Raw genomic sequence first — 12,216 nt, 5'->3', positions numbered from 1 at the left:
TTGGACCGGCCAGTTCCGAACCGGTTCAATTCACACCAGACTGAATTATCAATCACGAGTCAATACCTCTGCTTTTTAACGCATACATGTGCACAAAACACTGACCCGTTGGCTCAACCCAGCTCGGTGTGCATGAATTTGGGTCTATAATTTGGATAATACTTGAATGATGATGATGGATGAGTGGTCTGACCTAAGTAAGGCAGAGGCCTTTTCCTGATCTGGGCCAATCCTAGCCCTACTTCTTACCAAACCCTTATCTCTCTCCCTCCCTTGCCACACTCACTTTACCATTTATTTGTCTTTCACATAATTGACTTACTGTCTGTGGCAATACCAAATCAGACCAGATAACCATCCTAGAGTCTATGTAAGAGAAGCTATAGGCCAAACATCAGATCGATCAATCACATGATGGACAATTCATCAAGATTGCTTCCCATTAAAGATCACCCCATCAGCTCTGGTTTCTGGCCCAGCAAATCTTTTCACAAGTCCTAATAAAGGGGCTATCCACTTATTCTCTCAGTGGGAGTTGAGAGGAGGAATCCCATCACTGTACTGAGAATATGAGGACTGAAGAACTACATCTCCATTGGCATGCACTCCCTTCCCTTGGAGATGCAATTGCATAGATTTAGGGATTACTGAAGAACAGAATAGGGCTGCTATTTGCAAAAGCCTGTTGTTTGATAAACACAGCACCTACACTACCCCATGTGCTGACAAGCAACAAATAATAATCTTCGTACTTGCAACTTTGCAAGGTTATTAGACCAAATAATGTTCTTTTAAATTTCTCACGTGCCAAACCCACTGTTCATGTTCCATTTTTTTCTCAGTTCTTGTCGGGTTTCTGGGCCCATTGCTTGGTGTAATGGTAAAAACTCAAACTATTAAACAAGAGAATACGAATTCGAATATGAGAGCAGTCACGGCATATCCTTTCAAAACACAAATAGCTGGGAGTGGAGGTGTTGATCAATCAGTTTTGGGTTGGACCCTATATAAATCAAAATCAATTTGGATGGATTAGAGGGATCAATAAGACATTAAATTGGAGCAGTCCAGACTAAATGGTCCAAAGTATTTATATCAGATTGGACTTGAACCATCTGTAACAAATTTATATTAGATAAGATTAGATTGAACCAATATGGGATCTATTGATAAAAAATAAGAGTACAAGTGTCAATAGACCAGGTTTGAATTAAACTGTTAAAATTAATTTAAATTAAAATCAAATTGAACAGATTAAACAATCCAAACATTAAATTAAAATGCTCCAAAATATTAACTAGATTGAATTAGAACTGATCCATCTATAATAAATTCATATTGGACCAAATCCCTAGCTGGGAGTCTGGGACCATCATTGTAGTGGCCTTTTTTTTAATCTTATTGCCTCCATACCTTCTGGTTAAGATGGGTGAGTGAATACTCCATCAATCTCAATACTAAAACTATAACTATATATATATAGTCAATGGTGGTAAACTACTTTTTATTCTTTTGGTAGAATGGTCGTAGAATCCAAGGACAGAAGATGATGGAAGGACCTAATTTCTTTATCATCCTTTCCAAAGTTTCTCCTTTGATGCTTTTAATGATCTGGGCATGTGTTGGTTAAGCTTATAATCTATTTTATGTTGCACTGACGGCCAGCCATTACTTCATTACTTGTCACAAAAAACAGGAAAACATCAATAAAATAACCAAGGTAATGATCGGATCCATTCCCTCTTTCTTCTTTACAAGTATTTTAAAAAAGAAACCCAATAGAGATAATGAGCCATACCTGTACACGCAGTGCTCTTGGCAATGAACAGACTGGATCCATGAGGTACCTGCACCAATCAGAGTGTAAAGGGGTGAAGTCCCATCATTTGGTGATTGGGCAACTACTTCTCTCCATGTGTACTCCCTAAAAAATAAAAAAGCTTCATATCTTACATTTGGTGTGGCATTAATTTTGATCTACCAGTTAGTGAGTGAGAAAATAAATAATATGCATCAAATTGGGTTGTTGATTTTTTTTTTTTTTTTTTTCTGTGGTGGTTGAAGGTGTAGTTGTGAGTTGTACTTGCAACACGTGTTTCAAAATGTTCGGACTGTGAGGAGCATGCAATCAATTTTTTACTTGTCATTCAACCATTTAGTAGCTCATAGTCAGGTTCAAAATATGAATGCCTAGTGTACTATACATAAATGTTTCATCATCTAATCAAAACACTAAATACAAAGATTTTTGGATTTTCTATAGGTTTAAATGTTAAAAACCCTCCTTAGTCCTAATTTATTCGTCCTTAATTAATAGGACTGAAAAAATAAAAAAAAAAGAGGGCAATGGTGATTTTAAGAGCAAGGATTAAGTGCAAAATTAAACTTGGGGACAAATGTTTTAGAGAAAGAGGCTTTAAAATAAGTAGGACTAAAATGGAGTATATGATATGTAAGTTTAGTAATAATAAGAGTGCAAATTAAGATACACTTAAGATTTGAGATCAAGAAATAACTAAATGTGATCAGGTTCAATAATTTATAATAAGGGAGAGATTGAGTAGGATGTCACCCAAAGAATTAGAGTAGGATGGGCAAAATGGAGAGGTGCATCTTCACTTTTATGTGATAGACGAATACCACTTATATTAATAGGAAAATTCTATAAATAAGTTGTAAGGCCAATTGTGTTATGTACAGAAAATGAATGTGGCAGAAACACAAATATTAAGATGGATGATTGAAAAAACTAGAAAGGATAGGATCATGAACCTAAGAGTAGTTCCAATAGATAATAAAATGAGAGAGAGAGAGAGATGGTAGACTAAGATGGTTTTGGGCATGTGCATAGAAAACCACCAATTACACACCAATTAGAAAAGGTCATTTGTTACACATTGAAAGAGAAATTGACATGAATAAAAGTAATAAGAAAGAATTTAAGCACTAATAACTTAATAGTAGATATGATTTTAAATAAAATGGATTAGCAAAATAAGATTCATATAGCCAACCCCATATAGTTGGGATAAGGCATGGATGATGATGATGATGGTTTTAGATGAATTTAGTGTTGTGTAGGAGTGAAATTAGGGTTGACCAAATATGTATATTGCAAAACTCTATATTTTATATTATTAAGCCTATATTTGCACTTGCACTCTTTTCAAATTGAGCTAAGAAGTATACAAAGTGTATATTTGCCTTGATTTCAGTACAGATTGTATTGGAGTAGAAATATGAAATGTGTAAATTCTAGTTCACTTTTACTAAGGATTTTGTTTATTTTCCTAAGGCTCGTAATAGGGGGATACGTGGACACGACTTGATCAAAAGATGACAAATCAGCTTAACGAGTCCACGAAAGACCGAGCTCAAGTATCCAACCACCCCGAGCTAAATTGACCTTAGAACAAGCTCACCTCAGGACCAGATCGACTCAGTTACCCAAAAGATGTTAAGGCACTCTGGCATCCAACCCCGTTCAGGACTTAAAGACATCAATCTAGGGATGCCATCATGCCACTACGTGGTGATCTCGAAAATCCCTCTGGTGGTTCCCAGACTTCATGGGATCACGCCGCATAATAGCCAGCGTTATCTCCCCCAACCGATTCGGGCGGACTCGATAAACCCTATCAGTTATCCCCCATTAACGCGGAAGCGGATCTCATCGTGATGAGGATCCCGGAACCACTCTGCAAAACCTGCAAGGACTTCATTATATAAGGGCTCCACCCCCCGGGGGTGCAAGGTATGCGTGGTTTTCCTACTCTCAAGCTCTCTACTTTCAAAACAATTTCAGCTTGCTACTAGCCTACTGACTTAAGCATCGGAGTGACCTTGCCAAGTTAGCATCCCCGGGTTCTCTGATATCCTTGCAGGTTCAATCCACCGTCCGTCTGGAAGCCAGATCACCTCCAGCTGGGAGCAACTATATCGTGCTACATCGATTGGGGCCGTCTATTGGAAGCGCTACGAGAAGCCTCTTTCCACCAAGAATTACAAACCCAGAATCCATGGCATCCTCCAGCAATGCCGGACAATGAATGTCTCCGGGGGGGCAACCTTAGATCCCAACCGTGTGCATCAGTCAATTTAACATACCGCTCTCTGTGGCTGGGGTCTCGATGCTAACCATGCCTCAAGCAACTGTGCCAGTGAAGTCCCCACTCCCACCTATAGTGGGTGCAACTTTTGCTGAACCATCTGCGGTTCCCCCTGGAGTCGGACAACATCAACTCGACGACTTGGTACATTGCATGCGGGCTATTCAAGCCCAAATGCAACAGGTCCAACAATTTCAGCACTACCAGCAACAAGTTTTACACCATATTTACCAGCAGCAGTTCCCATCACTGCAGCAAAATCAACAGTCGGTTCCACCTTGGCATCCAGAAGCATAGCAGAATCAAAAGTCTCATCGTCAGAACACTCGCCCTCCTCGCTGGAGAGAGACTTCCCAGACTCAGCATCCTCTTAGAAGCCAGGTGTCATCCCACGACAGGAGGGATAGACAAGTTACTCCTCCCGCTTCGCAGAACATGAACAAATCGGGAGACACTCAGCCTGCCAGAGCTACTTCACCTCGGCCCTTGCAACATGAAGGTTTGCTTGCAGGGAATCGGTTCAGGGTTCTGGCCGCGGACTCTAGGAAAGACCCCTCCGTTCACAGCAGCCAGTGTCAGCAGTTTGAGCCGCTCCATGCCAAGACATTACCCAACCACACTGAGGTCAGTAGCACCAATGCAGAGCCAATCAAGAAGTAGCAAAGGTGGCATCCTGAGGCACGTCGAACTTAAGTCCCAAGCCAGCTCGCTGGACCTAGTAAGCTTGAGCAGCCTAAAGGTAAAGAGGAGGCAAGCTCGGAAGCAACAAAGACCGCTTCCCTCCTCTCCATGTCATCTCCTTTGTCCTCCGAGCTCTTGGCAACCTCAATGCCGAAGGACTTCAAAGTGCCTCTATTGGATAAGTGTGATGGGTAGTTCGACCCAAGTGATCATGTAGACTTGTTCCAGTCCCAGATAAATCTAGTTGGGGTTGACAAGTCTTGCATGTACGTTGCCTTCTCTACGACCTTCAAAGGAGTAGCTCGCTCATGGTACATGAATCTTGCGCCTGGGACGATCAAAAGTTGGACGCAGTTCATGCAGATTTTCACTTCGCACTTCATCACCAGCAAGAAGTGTCCGATGTCACAAGAAAGCATCCTCAACGTGGTCCAGAGAGAAGGGGAGTCGATCCGAAACTACATCAAATGCTTCAACAACACTTGTTTACAGATTCTCGACCTGGATCCCGCTATAAGACTCACGGCAACAAAGAAGAGTATTACTTATAGGGAATTCAAATGGCACGTAGTGGCAAACAATCCCAAAGACATCACCGAATTCCTCAAGCCCATCGATCAATTAATCATGACCGAAGAGGAGATGAACCAGAAGAATGAAGCCCCAACGGAGAAGAGAAAAAGAGAAGATAACAACCTGAGCAATGATGGTAGCAAACGAAGAAAAAGCAAGTCCCCAACCAGGGCAGGAAACAAGTCAGATTGGCATTCCTGAACTCCTCCAGTTGCAAGGACAAGCTACACGCCCCTCAACGCGAAGCGGGGAGAAATTCTTATGGCGATCAATGACGCCTCCTATGTGAAGTGGCCACCTCAGTTGAGGGGAGATCCCGCCACTAGAAACAAAAATGTATATTGTCATTTCCATAAAGATCACGGTCATAGTACCAAAAACTGTAGAAATCTCCGCGACAAGATCGAAGAACTCGTCCATCGCAGATATGTAAAAAAACTTTGTACAAAAAGAAAATAAAAACCAAACAGATCGGCACGATGAGTGAGCAGTCGTAGAGACAATTGCTAGAAGAGAGACCGATCCGCGGAGCAATCAACATGATTATTGGCGGGTTCATCGTCGCGGGTTGCACCTCAACAGCAGGAAAAGCCTCGGTTTGCAAACTAGAACGTGAGGAGCAGAATCCACCGAAGCGACCTAGGCTCAAAGACCCTATATTTTTTACAGAGGATGATGCGCACAGGGTTCAATATCCCCATGACAATGCCCTAGTAATAAAAATGAGACTGAATGACTTCGAGGTAAAGCGCATCCTAGTAGATTCATGCAGTTCAGCTGACATATTATTCAAAGACGCCTTTGACAAGCTCTAGCTCCAGGAAGGCAACCTCAAGCCAACAGATACACCATTGGTTGTTTTCAGCGGCGAAGAGGTTCGAGCATACATTCTTGGTGGTCACGACTCCCTCCCTGTACAATGCCATAGTAGGTCGGCCTATTATCCACGCACTTCGCACAGTGGTTTCCACCTACTACTTGGCCATGAAGTTCCCTATGGATTATGGAGTAGGGGTAATGCGAGGTGACCAGCTCGAGTCTCGCAAGTGCTATATCGCCGCTCTCAAGGGGGAGGCCAAGCTAGAGGCTGATATCGAGCTCGAGTGACCTGTGGAGTATCCCGAGAAGCGAGCTACACCAACAGAAGAGACAGTTCACATCTCGGTCTCAAAAGAATATCCAACCAGAACTCTCCAGGTCGGTGCATCGACCGAGGAACCACTCTGTTCTCAGTTGGTAAATTTTTTAATTGAAAATTTAGATCTATTTGCATTGTCCACGGCAGAGATGCCTGTAACAGATCCAAGAATTATAACTCACAAGTTGAACACAGATCCTGTAGTCAGGGCAGTTAGACAGAAAAAATGCAACCTCGCCCTAGAGCACTGAAGGATAGTCAATGAGGAGGTCGGCATGCTCCTCACAGCTGATTTCATCAGGGAGGTCCATTACCCGAGATGGGTAGCTAACGCAGTTCTGGTAAAAAGGCCAATGGTAAATGGTGCATGTGCGTCGATTATACTGACATGAATTGAGCTTGCCCGAAGGATTGTTTCCCACTCCCTAAGATCGACCATCGCACGAGTTCCTGAGTTTTCTAGACGCATACTCAGGATACAACCATATCAAGATGGACCATGCCGATGAAGAAAAAACGGCATTCAAAACCGGGCTGGAACTGTATTTTTATAAGGTCATGCCCTTTGGGCTAAAAAATGCTGGGGCGACCTTCCAAAGACTTGTAAACAGAATCTTTGTGTCGTTGATCAGCAATAAGGTTGAATGCTATGCAGATGATATGGTCGTTAAGACCCAGTTTTCAAAACTTTTAATAAATGATTTACAATGTGTTTTTGAAATTTTGCATGAGTATAACATGAAACTAAATTCTAACAAGTGTGTGTTCGGTGTCATCTCAGGTAAATTCCTGGGCTACATAGTCAACCAACGTGGCATCGAAGCCAATCCAAAGAAAATAAAGGTCATCCTAGATACGAGGCCACCTCATAAATTGAAGGAGGTTCAGAGGCTGAACAGTCATATAGCCGTTGCCGCTTCATGTCCAAGTCGGCAGATCACAGCCTACCTTTATTCAAGGCAATTAAGAAAAGCAAAGACTTTGAGTGGACCAAAGAATGTCAGCTCGCCTTCAATGAGCCAAAAAAATACCTAGCTAGCATCATGGTTCTGACCCGACCCAAGGAGGGAGATGTTTTAAAGTTGTACCTCTACACAAGTGATGATGTAGTCAGCTCGGTACTGATAAAGGAAGTAGATCGGGTCCAACGACCTATCTACTATGTCAGCAAAGTTTTGTAGAATACTGAAACAAGGTACCCGGAGATTGAGAAACTATCGTATGCGCTGGTCATAGCAACTCGGAAGCTTCGTCTATACTTCCAAGCCCACATCATCGTCGACCTCACCAACAAACCTCTGAGGCAAATCCTGCTCAAGCCCGAGGCATCTGATAGACTAACAAAGCGGGCCATCGAACTCAACGAGTACGACATCTGGTACGAGCCTCTGACGTCAATTAAGGACCAAGCCTTGGCCGATTTCGTTGCAAAATGTACCTTCAACACTGCAATCCCTGAATTGATTGAGCTCGAGCACAGAGAGGAAGCTTTAACCAGTGTGGCACTAGTCCCGGTTAGAGCAAGGCCAACTTGGGACGAGGAGCCCTGGATCCTCCACGTAGACGACTCATCCAATCAACAAGGAAGCGGGGCAGGCATTATTCTGTACGGTCCAAGCAGGGTGAAGCGGGAGTACACACTTCGGTTTGAGTTTGTCACGTCTAATAACAAAGCAGAGTATGAAGCACTGTTAGCCGAGATAACTCTAGCAAGCGAAGTAAAAGCTAAGCACCTCATCATCTGTAGTGATTCCCAGCTCGTGGTCAACCAGGTCACCGACGATTATGAAGTTCACGACCCCACCATGGCTGCTTATCTAGCCAAGGTCAGGAAAGTTCTACGTAGCTTTCAGTCCTATTTCATCAGGCAGATTCCAAGGTTCGAGAACGCTGAGACCAATGCCTTGTCCCGGTTATCTAGCACAAGCAACAAAACCATAAGGACCGTGTATATAGAGAGCCTACCTCGGCCCAACATTTTTAGGGGGGCAGAAGAGGTCATTCCTGTTGCACAAGCAGAGCCGAGCTGGATTGACCAACTTGCGAGCTACCTGCTTCACGGGACCCTCCCTACAGATCGCAATGCGGCCAGAAGGGTAGAGGGCCAAGCAGCCAAATACGTCATGATAGATGGATGGTTGTACCGGAGATCCTTCACGTTCCCCTACTTGCACTGCTTGTGACCCTCAGAGGCCGAGCTCGTTCTTCATGACACTCATGAAGGCCTATGTGGTAGACACTTACGGGGTAGGGCTCTTCCCCAGAAAGCGTTGCGGCAAGGGTACTATTGGCCCACAATGAAAGCAGATGCACTCGAGCTTGTCAAGAAGTGCGATAAATGTCAAAGGCATGCCAACATCCACCACCAACCTGCTGCCGACCTCAAGTATCTCACTAGTCTGTGGCCCTTCTCACAATGGAGAATCGACATTCTTGGCCCATTCCCGCCAGCAACAGGACATAGGAGATTTCTGGTAGTAGCAGTGGATTACTTCACGAAGTGGGTGAAGGTGGAACCCCTAGCAACAATCATGGCCCACAGTATACAAAAATTTTTTTGGAGGAATATAGTGTGTCGTTTCGGGCTACCTCGGGTGCTTATCTCCGACAATGGTAAGCAGTTCGAAGATATCAAATTCCAGAGTTGGTGCACCGAGATGAGGATACAACAGAACTTCACTTCGGCGGCATACCCTCAGGCAAACAGGCAGGCATAAGTTATGAACAATGCCATACTCTGTAGACTAAAGGCCTGCTTAGCCCGAGCTAAGGGACTATGGGTAGAAGAGCTGCCTAGTGTACTATGGGCTTACCGAATCACCGTTAAGACCGCCGTAGGTGAAACCCCTTCAACGTCACCTATGGCACGAAAGCAGTAATTCCAGCCGAGATCGAGGTGCCTACACTACGCCTGGAGACATACGACGAAGAGCTCCGTACCAACCTCGACCTAGTGGAAGAAGTACGGGACCTAGCATACATTCGGACTATACCCAACCAGCAAAGGGTGGCTCGGTACTATAACACCTAGGTCAAGAAATGGCACTTCTATGTCGGCGACCTGGTCCTCAAGAAAGTCATGGTACCTGAGCTTGGTGTCGGTAAGCTCGGACCGAACTGGGAAGGCCCCTATCGAGTGAGACGGGTACTCGGGGAAGGTACGTATGAGCTCAAAACCTTAGAAGGAAAACAGGTACCTCAAGCATGGAACATCGACAACTTAAGGCGATACTACTTGTGATTGTCGAACTGGAGAGAGGAGTACGAGTCACTCCCAGAAGTCCAAGGACTAAAGTGCTGATCTGATAAAAGATCTCGGCACTATGATAAGTCTCAGTTGCCTCCTTGAAATGGACATACAAGACCCAATCGCCTCTTCGTCATGGGCATACAAGACCCAGTTGCCTCTTCGGCATGGGCAAAACCAAGGGTAAGGAGAGTGGACTCTGAGTCGCTCCCGAGGCCTAAGGGTTAAGGTGCCAAGCTGATAAAAGACCTTGGCACCTCATAAGTCTTATTCGCCTCCTCGGCATGGGCATACAAGTCCCTGTCGCCTCCTCGGCATGGGCAGACAAGACCTAATTGTCTCTTTGGCATAGGCAACTCACCTCATGCCTAAGGTATAGATAGCTCGGGTATAAACCCTATGATGTCTAGCCCACCTCGGCATATAATGAAAAAGTTGAACCCCAGTAAAGGGACAACTAACATCACCAAGTAGCTCGCACGTAGACAAGTCTATTAGATACCCTACAATGTCCACGCACCTCGGGTACATCGTGCGAAGTTACCCCTATTTGTAGTCCATCTCGGTAGCTCGACAGTTCGGGGTAGCCTATATTTATTTGGTTAGTTCTCCAACTAGAGAATTGTTTGCACTTAGAACATTTGGCAAAAAAGTGTATTTCATTAATGTAAGGAGCTCGTTACAAAAAAAAAAAAGAGAAAATTCTCTACTATAAGCCGAGCTTGTAGGCCCGAGATATACAACAAGGAAGACTTAGTGCTCTTGGCCCTCACCCGAGGCCTCAGTAGGAGGATCAACCCTTTTGTCAGCATCGGCCTCTCCGATGTCAAGCAGCTCGTCATCAGTCTCTGCCTCAAAGTCTAGGTCTTTGGCGGCTTTGATGGCCATTTCATTTGTAACCCTCGAGATGGTGATAGCGTTCAGATCGAGCTACGGGAACTCGTGCCTAGTCAACCACCTACTGAGCTTGAAGCCCTTGCAGTAGCCCTCCATCCCGGCCTCGATTAGCTCTCCTTGGAACTCCTCCAAACCCTTGTACTCTTCGACGACCTTTGCCTTGGACTCTTCCACTGCCTGAAGAAGTACATCGGTTCGTTCATTGACATGGGCTTCGAGGTTCTCCACCTCCCGCTTCAATGCCGCCTTCTTGGATATTAGCAATGAAATGAACTCCTTTTGAGCCCGGGCATTGTTCTTCAGTTGGTTGATCTTGTTATGGGCCAGATTCAGCTCAGCGTGAGTTTCGCGAGACAAGGACTCAGCTGCAAGAGCCCGCTTCAAATGTAGCTCAAACTGGTACGACAGAGCATGCACAACGGAATTCAACTGCCAAGAGAACAATAGTTAGTACTAGAAAAGTCTTAAATATGAAATTGAAGAAGTCAAGATGGAACTTACCACCAAACAGTGAGTAGCCGCTCGAGCTTCGAGCTGAGTGACCGACAGCTCGTCCCAGCCACGCTTTTGCTCTTGAGAAGGCTATATTTCAGAGTCAAGATGCTCTGAACTGCTTCTTCGCTGCCTGAAGACGCGGCGGTTGCAGGGGCGGTCTCTGAAGATGCCTCCTCGAGCGTGCAAGGCGGGGAGACCTTCAATGGTTCCTCCTCGATCAGATCAATTACCAAAGATTGCACATTAGGGGCTGTTCAGACACAAGCACAACATCCTACGGTGACTCGATGCGAGCTCTTTTGGCAGCTCGCTTCTTCTTCCCCTTCATCCGGCCAAGGAGTTGATCTGCAACGCGCTTCATGGGAGCTATAGCGAAAGCAAAACGTTAGCAACATTATAAAAAATAAAGTAAAAACACAAATAGAAACGACCTGTCAGGACTCATGCCACCTGCACAAGCTTGTCTTCAACCATGTAGTCCACGAAGTTGAGGCCGAGCTTTGCCCAAGATTGGAGCACTTCCCTTGTTTTCTGGTCTAGTCTGACACCAGGATCTTGAATGGCCGCCCTCCAATGGATTGGGAAGGGCCATCCCTCAATATTTCGAACCACGAAGTAACCCCTCTTCCAGGCCGGGACCCTATTTGGGAGCTCGTGCAGAAGCTTATGTCCGGAAGGACACAGGCAACATTCTTCTTGATGGACAGGATCGAAGAGAAGATATTGAGGTCAAGGGGCAAGTTGTAGTCATCAAAAAGCGAGATGGTCCCTACTACGTTCTGGATTGAGTTCGGGTGCAATTGGTCTATAGTAATGATGAAAAGCTTCAAGACTTCTACAATTAAGGGGTGCAACAGAAGACGAAGACCAGCTATGAGCTACTCCTCGAAGATCACGATCTCGTTGTGATCATGATCCCAGGGGAAGTTTCCTAGCGGAAGACTATAAATGAGGTCATTCGGGAGATTGTACCGAGCTATTAAGGCCTGGAGCTTGTCCGCTGTCATTGTCGATGGGTCGAAGTTGTCTGGTACCTGACCTCGGTGCGAGGTGGATGCCAGGTTACCAGAGGCCTC

Source organism: Nelumbo lutea, chromosome 4 (genome assembly GCF_056320005.1).
Source record: "Nelumbo lutea isolate HS-2025 chromosome 4, American lotus-T2T, whole genome shotgun sequence".
NCBI lineage: Eukaryota > Viridiplantae > Streptophyta > Magnoliopsida > Proteales > Nelumbonaceae > Nelumbo > Nelumbo lutea.
This window is presented reverse-complemented; position numbering follows the sequence as displayed.